The 10,637-nt window shown below is 41.3% G+C and overlaps 1 pseudogene; it reads left to right on the forward strand.

Moving 5' to 3' along the window:
• The first annotated feature begins 522 nt into the window (after positions 1 to 522).
• Positions 523 to 5,638, forward strand: LOC148453472 (RNA-binding protein 7 pseudogene; annotated as a pseudogene).
• Positions 5,639 to 10,637: the final 4,999 nt, after the last annotated feature.

The following is a 10,637-nucleotide window of genomic DNA, read 5'->3' on the forward strand; positions in this document are numbered from 1 at the left end:
TCTATTTTACTGCGCATGAGTCTAAGTTGCACTGCAACGCATCCCGACTGTGTTCACACAGAGACGCAGTTGCTATTTTGATCAAAATGTATTGAAACTGTAATATGGCATTCCTGGGCGGTGACAGGGAGGTGGCGCACAGTATTGTCTCCAGACCAGGGTGACTTTCCACATACTGTATGTTAAATGCTCTTGTAGGTGATATGACAGAGCATGGGCACCCTGGTCATGAGCCTCTTTCTTTTCCACTTAAGTGTAAATCTACTTGCCCTTGTGTGCCTAATTGGCACAAAGCAAGTAATGCCCCTATTCAGCCCTACAGCTCCACCAGACAATGCAGACTTTTGCAGCCTGCAGACACTCCCAGCTTTGACCAGGAGGTCAAGATTTTGCACTTTGTAGCTTCATAAATGACTGTTATTGCCAGAGGCACTGATATTAGAGTCACACAACCGTTTAAGTACTGTATATGAAATATTAACTGGAAAAATTATGTCAGACCCTGTTTGAAGACTGCAGAACATGGCTCTGGGTGTCCTAAGAATGTCCATGATGAGCAAATTCTTGAAAGATTTAGATCTTCATGTATCAAATTCAAATTACCCTATAGACCAGCTCTGTGTGTGGCACTTTTACGGTCTCAAAATTTATTTGCGGCACCCCTAAGCCAAGAGGTAGATTCTGATCAATTAGTGTCTTCTCAGGCAAATGTAATACTAGCAAAGGTTCTCTTACAATAATAACCTCTTATGTGTGCATATAACATACACATACACAAGGGCAGGGTCACACATAGACACATACATACATACATACACACATACATACATACATACATAAAGGCAGGGTCACACACACATACATACATACATACATACATTCATACAGGCAGGGTCACACATAGGGGCAGATATATGAAGCTCTGGGAAGTGATAAAGTGGAGAGTGATAAATGACCAACCAATCAGCTCCCAACTGTCATTTTTCAAACACAGCCTGTAACATGACAGTTAGGAACTGATTGGCTGGTCGTTTATTACTCTCCACTTTATAATTTTCCAGAGCTTCATACATCTGCCCCATAGACACATACATACATACATACTCTATACCACCAGAGTATTGTATATACATACATACATAACGGCAGGGTCACACATAGACACATACATACATACTGTACTGTACATAAAGGCAGGGTCACACATAGACACATACATATATACATACTGGACATAAAGACGGTCACACAGAGACACATATATACATACTGTACTGTACATAAAGGCAGGGTCACACAGACACATACATATATACATACTGTACATAAAGACAGGGTCACACATAGACACATACATATATACATACTGGACATAAAGACAGGGTCACACATAGACACATACATACATACTGTACTGTACATAAAGGCAGGGTCACACATAGACACATACATACATATTGTACATAAAGACAGGGTCACACATAGACACATACATATATACATACTGTACATAAAGACAGGGTCACACATAGACACATACATACATACTGTACTGTACATAAAGGCAGGGTCACACATAGACACATACATATATACATACTGTACATAAAGACAGGGTCACACACAGACACATACATATATACATACTGTACATAAAGACAGGGTCACACATAGACACATACATATATACATACTGTACATAAAGGCAGGGTCACACATAGACACATACATACATACTGTACTGTACATAAAGACAGGGTCACACATAGACACATACATATATACATACTGTACATAAAGACAGGGTCACACATAGACACATACATACGTACTGTACATAAAGGCAGGGTCACACATAGACACATACATATATACATACTGTACTGTACATAAAGGCAGGGTCACACATAGACACATACATATATATATACTGTACATAAAGGCAGAGTCACACATAGACACATACATATATATATACTGTACATAAAGGCAGGGTCACACATAGACACATACATATATACATACTGTACATAAAGACAGGGTCACACATAGACACATACATATATACATACTGTACATAAAGACAGGGTCACACATAGACACATACATACATATATACTGTACTGTACATAAAGGCAGGGTCACACATAGACACATACATACATAAAGGCAGGGTCACACATAGACACATACATACATAAAGGCAGGGTCACACATAGACACATACATACATAAAGGCAGGGTCACACATAGACACATACATACATAAAGGCAGGGTCACACATAGACACATACATACGTACTTACACACATACATATGTGGCTTTGCTGCAGTCGCACTAAAAAGACCATCACAGCGCTCAAGGTCCCGTGAGACTCTACTAGCCCCATCTTTTTTTGACAAAAATTTGTCAACAGTAAGTCGCAATGCGATTAGGACACACCAGCAGCCTGTGCTGATTCATTTGATATGTAATGTAATACATGTATAACTGTGTGAATCTGTACAATGTAGAAGCTTTTTCATTCCAAGTTCCATTGTAGTTCATATGCAGGCTCATGTGCACACAGATATACAAGTGTCGCATATCAAATCAATCAATACAGTCTACTGGTGCATTCTAGTAGCAACGTATTGCGACTTAGGAGGGTATTCAATTTGGAGCGAAAAGTCCGGACTTTTCGTATGCCGGACTTTTCGCTCCACATCGGAGGCTTAACCCCGTATTCAATTTCAGAAGCTGCAGAATCAGGACCCGGCTGAAAGGTAAGTATCGAAAAAATCAGGGATTTTTCAGGAAATGTCCCTGGCACCCCCCTAAAGATGTCCAGACATGGGGGATCACTATGGGTACCCCCGTTTTTGCCTGCTGAAGGGAGTCTGGATTTTTTTAAATAGCCGCGGAAGGTGCATAAATGCGGCTTTAGAAGAAGGGGTGAAGAATAGCACTTAGATAATTTTTTGGGAAAAAATAACTAGTCCCATCAAATTTGGGGTACTTGAAAATGGGTGCAAGCATATTTTCAAGTCCCTAAAGTCATTTTTTTAAATTCTTAAAAAATGCACCTGCCGCTACCACCTGCAATGAAGAAAACACCTGATGCATACTTGGGAACCCCCCTGAATTAATTTAGCTGGTTTAGAAGTTTGTTCTCCCACATTTTTTTTTAACCCCAAAATTAAAGTACATTTTTTGGGGTGTCCTGAGGACTTTTTTTTTATTTTTTGACACAGATTACTTTTAGAGGACTCTCCCAGGGGTGCAGGCTATTTTTTTTAAGCCTGCACCCCTAAACCCCAATTCTGCACTTTTTTTTCACCATATAAAACATGGTGAAAAGTTATCCCCGTTTTTTTACAAAGACTTCGCACTGGCAAAAAGTCTTTGAAATTGAATACGGGGATAATCAAAACAGGCGAAAATTGAATACGGGGAATATCTAAACAGGCATACGTACATACATACCTGTAAAACATAGATACATACATACATATACACACACACACATACATACATATATACAGACAGGGCCACACAGACAGACAGGAAGGGTCACAAAGACACATACATACATACATGTAAAACATAGCTAGATAGATACATACATACATACATACATACAGACAGGGCCATGCAGACAGACAGGAAGGGTGACAAAAACAATACATAGATAGATAGATACATACATACATACATATATATACATACATACATGTGGAGAAGGGCCCTAGACTTCACACCCTGAATATATGTAATGGGAGGTGCTACCTGTTGAGACTATTGTTGCAGACACAAAAAAAAATGACAAGTACACAACTCCAACATTTCTAATTATTATGGATGAGCGGGTTCTGATTTCAGAAATCCGAACCCCCCGAGACATCCGATCCGAGCCGGGAACCGAGTCAGGCTCGGGTTTTCCCGCCTGGCTCGGAACTGAAATCGAGGCAAAACATCATCATTCCGCTGTCGGATTCTCACGGGTTTTGGATTCTATAAAGGTTTCGCGATCGCCGCCATTTTTCATTCCGACTGTGGAGTGTGCGTGCAGAGGGAGGGAACTGGGTGCTCTTGGCTAGTGTTGTGAGATACATTACATACTGGGCTGGCTGGCTACTGTGAAGAGGGAGGGAGCTGGGAGCTGTTGCTGACGCTGGCTGGCTACTGTTGTCCATATAGGGGCTGGCTGTTGTCCTGTCCATAGGGGCTGTCTGTCTGGCTGTAGTGCTGTGTTCAGGGGGTGCTCGTCCTTCAGGGGTGCTCTCTTCACCTACCATCAGTGTTAAAAAAATATATATATATACTTTCTGTCTGCGTCCCGTGTTAGCCAGCCACACCTATCATCAGTGTATGTAGGTGCTCAGGTGTGCTGTGCTCTTATCAAGGGGCTGCTGCAAAATAATACAAATCATTTTTACAGGGGCTGTCCTGTAGAGGTGCATGGCTCGCTGCCCAAAATACAAATAATTTTTACAGGGACTATCCTGTGTGATGCAGGGGTACGCTGACCAAAATACAAATAATTTTTACAGGGGCCTCCCTGTGTGGTGCAAAAAAACAGGTAAAATCACAGAATTTATTTATTTTTGTTCCGACATTAACCTCAATAACATTACTTTCCACTCATTTCCAGTCTCTTCTGAACACCTCACACCTCACGATATTTTTTTTAGGCCAAAAGGTTGCACCAAGGTAGCTGGACGACTATGCTAAGTGACACAAGTGGGCGGCACAAACACGTGACCCATCTAGGAGTGGCACTGCAGTAGCAGACAGGATGGCAGTTTGAAAAACTAGGCCCCAAAAGGCGCTGAGCGGTGACATCGCGTCACCCATCGACTTCTGCTGCTGGGCACACAGGACGGGACTCAGGGGAGAGATGGGTGCTGTTCGTGGGAAACTTAGATCCCAGGGCCACAGAGGTGATCCTGTTCGGGCTGTTTCTGCAGGCTTCTCCTGCAATTAACGTTAAAATTCCAAAGGACAAGGATGGAAAATCGAAACAATTTGCTTTTGTCAATTTCAAACATGAGGAGTCTGTTCCCTATGGAATGAGTTTGTTAAATAGAATCAAACTCTTTGGGAGGCCGCTGAAAATTCAATTCAGATCAGGAAGCAGCCATGGCTCCGCAGAAGCAAATAGCGCAGCCTACTCACCACAAGGAAATGGCAGTTTTACTGGAAACAGTCCATCAACACATGACCACGGGCATGATGGCAATGGGGAGTTCACGAAATACTCTGAACTTTCCCCTCCTATTCCAAACTATCAGAGATCTTACTCTTCTCCGTACAGTCTTCAAAGACAAGCAATGATGAATAACTTCTATAGGTCGGAAGCCCCTCATGGATCCAGCACAGCAATGATGGCCCAACCCAGTTACTCACCATCACATTATCCGCCTCAACAAAGTCAGTACAGTCATGAATCCGATCATTCTCCCCCACACTGATATGATTCCTCTTCCAGCCACTGATCCAGTAGAAGCCATAGCTCTCATCCTTATCAAAAGGAGAGTTACCACAGTAGCAGAGACGCATACTACAGAGGAGGTCAGGAGGAGCACTATCATGACACTGATGGCTGGAGTCCAATCCAGAGAAAAGAGAGTAGGTGGCATTCATCTCGCCAGTAATCTGTCACGGACACGTCTACTTTTTACTGGATTTCTGTTTGGCCAGTAGTCTCTCTTCTTTTACTTCTACGCAAATAAAAATCCTTTCCTTGAGCTGTTAGGTGTCCTCTAAAGGACCAGAAAATAAAGCTGCAAAATATTATTCTAGTATTATGGGCAGATGGTTATATTCTCACATTTATTTATTTTTATGGCTCACGTTGTGGGGGTTTTAAACAATGTTGTTTTTGTTTTCTTTGTTTTAATTATTCAATGCAAGAAAATACTTTTTAATAGAAAACTTAATGTAAAGAGAAAAATATACCCTGTTTTAGAAGAACAGCACATGTCCTATTCTCAAGCAAATGAAAAAAGTGATATTACATTAAATCTACAACTACATGCATTAAAGGCATGCTATATGTGAGTTGAAAGGGCCTCTCCAGTTCCTAGTGAATGAATGTGCTGAATGTAGGTTCCACCCATACATTCACTACCTGTATTGTGCATAGGTATTTGATCCACCTTAGTGCTTACACAGTATGAGCGATCTAATCCAAATATCTGCCCAAATCACTAATCAAAGGACAGCAGTCGGTGAAATGCTGACCTCAGATGGCTGAATATCATACATGGGGGTATGTGTGTTGGGCCTTGGCGGGAGAGAGGAGGTGGACTGAGATAAAGTACTGGCCAGTCGGTATTTGTATGAGCAGACATGGCAGCCCCTGTAAAAAATAATTTGTAAGGGCGTACCGCTACAGCAGACTGGGCAGCCCCTGTAAAAATTATTTGTATGAGTGTACCCCTACAGCAGACAGGGCAGCCCCTGGACAACACAGCACTACAGCCAGCCAGCCCCTATGGACAGGACAACATCCAGCCCCTATATGGACAAGGACAACAGTAGCCAGCCAGCCCCTATGTATTGTATATGGACAACAGTAGACAGTCAGCCAGCCAGCCCCTATGGTCAGCGCCAGCAACAGCTCCCTCTCTCCTTCTTCACAGTAGTCAGCCAGCAGTACTTTATTATTTTTTATTTTTATAACAGTCTAACACACTGAGCTCCCAGCTCCCTCCTAAGTCTGCACACTCCACAGCTGGAATGAAAAATGGCGGCGATCACGGGACCTTTATAGAATCCAAAACCCGCACGAATCCGACAGCGGGATGATGACGTTTTGCCTCGATTTCAGATCCGAGCCAGGCCGGAAAACCCGAGCCTGACTCGGTTCCCAGCTCGGATCGGGGGGGCTCAGAGGGGTCCAGATTTTGGAAATCCAAACCCACTCACCCTTAATTTTAATTAATTTGGATTTAAGTGTATCATTGGGCTGGTACTTGTGGTCCTGAAAATTTTAAGTTTGCTGATTCCTGAATATCCTATATTCTATATACAAGATTGAGTTCATTACTGGACATTTCATAACACAAACAAACTCAGGTCTCTCGATGTCTATTACATAGTTACAAGTTTACATGTCAGATTGATTCTGTATTTCACTATAAGCTATAAATGATATTCTGTAGGGTATACTTTTTTAGATAAAATAAATACTATTAATAGTTTTATGCTCATTTATCTTCATATGACATATTGTAGGAATTCAGTTCAGCACAACAGATGCAATGTGCCATTCTGGAATGGCACACCACACCTGGTGGCATCGCATGTTTTTCCTTTCACCGATAGAGGTGCAAGGAAAAACTTGCAATGTTGAACTTACTGTATATGTCCAATATGTGTGTAGCCGGGCATTGCGGCGATAATTCCCCCATTGTGAATTAGTGCCCTGATTGATGGAAATCTATTGCAATGTACTACTGTTACTCCTATTGTTAAATGTATGAATATTTAGATTTTTTTAAGACAACAAGTAAATAAAGTAATAAATTAAGGACTATATCTGTCTTGTTTGATGTATTTTCCCAGGCTTTATTAGAAAAAAAGAATGTACTGTATCTATTTTTGGAAGGCAGTTTTTTTCCTCTTAAAACTGGGAGATAATCTTATATTTCACATGTTTACTCTGTAACAGTTTGTGTTTTAAGTTTTACATTTAATTTATTTTTACCTGTAAGTACTGTATTTAATAAAGTATTTTGTTGCATCTTTGATATTCTGTATTAATTCTAACATTCTTAGAAATAAATTATTGCATAACTGTGTCAATGACTTGCCTGCTGGAGAGTTGTGAGTTAATTTGCTTGATTGTAATGGGGTAGATCACATGTTTGTGATAAATGTATTGTGACAAGCCTGAGAGCTTTACTGAGTACTGTATTCATTTGTAATTTAATCTCTCTAATGACATAATGTAGCATAAATATAGAGCATGTGGGATGTGTAAGAAATAAGGACCTCAGATAGTGATTAACCCTTGACAGCCACACATCAGTTAAACTTATGACTGCTATGTGTGTCTACACTGTAAATTAAACACAATTTTATTTAATATTAATATTTGACATTGATATTGTTTCACTACCAATCTTCTAAAATCTTATTCTGGGTACACACTTAACGGTGCGTACCCAGCCGATGTTTCGTGTTTTTTTTGGTGCAACAGCGATTTTAGTTTTTTTTGTGAGTTTTGGGTAATCGCAACTGTAATAGAGTGTGAGAACAGGCTTTTGCACATTTTTTGCTATTTCCACCAAATCGCAAATTTCCAACTTGCATCCAGATGTTTTCCCATTCTAAACTTACAACTCTTCAAATGTAATAGGTTGCGATTTTCAAAAATCGCAACCCAAACTTGACTAAAATTCGCCAGAACTTTAGACCAGGCTTAGATAGTCAAGTTTAATGACACCCCCACCCCCCAAAAAAAGTGGCTAATTAACCCATGTGACGTCCATAAAACATCATCACATGCCTATATAAACCACACCTACAGCCATTGTACCTGTGAGGGTTGGAGATATAGAGATTGTACAGTCTTCATTGGAGGAGGGCGCAGGAGCATCACCAGATCCAGGTCCCTATTCTGCTTCATGCCAGGCGAGGTTATCGACTAAGGATGGACCCAGGCTCCCTCTCAGATCATGAGGTGGTTCAGTTATTTAGATTGAACCGTACAAACCTCATGACCCTATATGAGCAGGTGAGAGATGATTTGGAACCTTTGGCTTGTAGCAACTATGCAGTGCCTGGGCTGCATAAATTAATGTGTGCCCTGCATTTTTTAGGCACTGGCTCATTTCAGTCAGTGGGCACTAGAGTGCTGGGGATTACACAAACCACTTTCTCATCATTTATCTCAAGTGTTATCTTCCTTTAAGAAGTTGTGGCGAACATACAGTCAGGTGCATAAATATTGGGACATTGACAGAATTTTCATATTTTGGCCTCTATTCACCACCACAATGGCTTTGAAATGAAACAAACAAGATGTGCTTTAACTGCAGACTTTCAGATTTAATTTGAGGGTAATTACATCGAAATCAGGTGAACAGTGTAGGAATTACAACGGTTTCTATATGTGCCTCCCACTTCTTATTTTGTGATATTGCGTGACACACTCTCCCTAGTTGTGATGTGTATCTTTCAATATCCATGTTACATTTATTTTATTATATAGTGCTATTTGACATTGTATTATTGTTTGATTTGGGTTCTACTTCATATCGATGTTTGTCACATCGATTACAATCTAAACATATCATTTGATATATTGTTGCTCATTATTAAGGGCCTGTTCTCTTATTTATGGTGCAAGTTCATTCATTTATGTTCACATGTAGTCAGGGCTGGCATCAGAAATTGTGGGGCCCAGGACTGACAAAATAAACAGGGCACCCCACCGTGTTTTTGTCTCTCCAGTCCCAGCAGTCCCCACACTTACCTGGTTATTGTTGTTGTGAGACCTACTCCCCATGCAACGCGGTTCCTCTCTTTAAGGGGAGCAGTGTGATAGACGGGGATCTGGGCGGGCGGGTGGGCAGTGGGATTGCAGGGGTAAATGCAGGTTTTGCAATATATATAATATATATCTGCAAGTAATACCGTCTCAGCACCAAAAATGACAAAATCCTGCTCTGGTGCCCTCCTGAATATATCAATACACTATTGGCGAAACAGCGCCACTCATAGGTATAGTACTATCATGTAAGACTTCAAATGACATATAGTGTCTGTGTTCACCGTTTCAGTCCATCTGGACTTTTATTAAGAACATTCTTGCAAAAAGTCCAGATGGACTGAAACTTTGGACAAAGACACTGTTCGTCGTTTGAATTCTTGCATTTAAGTACCCATGAGTGACGCCGTTTCTCCAATACTGTATATATACATATATATGCACACACTAATATGTGTGTGTGTGTGTATGTATGTATACACACACATGTAAATATATATATTTTTTAGAGATATGTTCTGGATATATAAAACACTAACAGAAGATTCATACGCACACACAAGATACACGCACACACACATACACACAAGACTCACACACACGATTCCCCCAACATGTGCTACACACAGCCTAATGCATCAATTTATATAGGTGAAGCGGGGGCCTTACCTGCAGCTGGAGACAGAGTGCAGTGGCTGATCAAGCACTCAAACAACCCACGTAAGCTGCCTGGGAGGAGATGTGCGCTGCCGCATCAGATCTCCCCTACATTTTGCCATCTCCGTGGCTACGAGGAGCTGCCACGCATGCGCAGCAGCTCCCTTCACTGACAGCCTGTTAGGAATTCCAGTGAGACGGAGACAAGAATCTCACAAGAAAAAAAAAAAATACACACGTTTAGCGGCTGCAATGGACTAGCGGGCAGGAGGGGGTTTCTACATACTGAAACTCCCCTGCCTTCGCTACTGGGATTGTGGACGGGCCCCCTCTCTGTCCGGGCCCGGGACTCCAGTCCCAGCAGTCCCCCCCTGATGGCGGCCCAGCATGTAGTGCCTTGTGACACACTGGAACTATTTTTTGATCTCTTACTTAGTAGGTTATTTTGATGATAGCGATCTTTCAGTTTATCAAACAGTAATATGCCTTTTTTTAGG

The sequence above is a fragment of the Taudactylus pleione genome, unplaced genomic scaffold (assembly GCF_031769625.1).
Source record: "Taudactylus pleione unplaced genomic scaffold, aTauple2 ptg001147l, whole genome shotgun sequence".
NCBI lineage: Eukaryota > Metazoa > Chordata > Amphibia > Anura > Myobatrachidae > Taudactylus > Taudactylus pleione.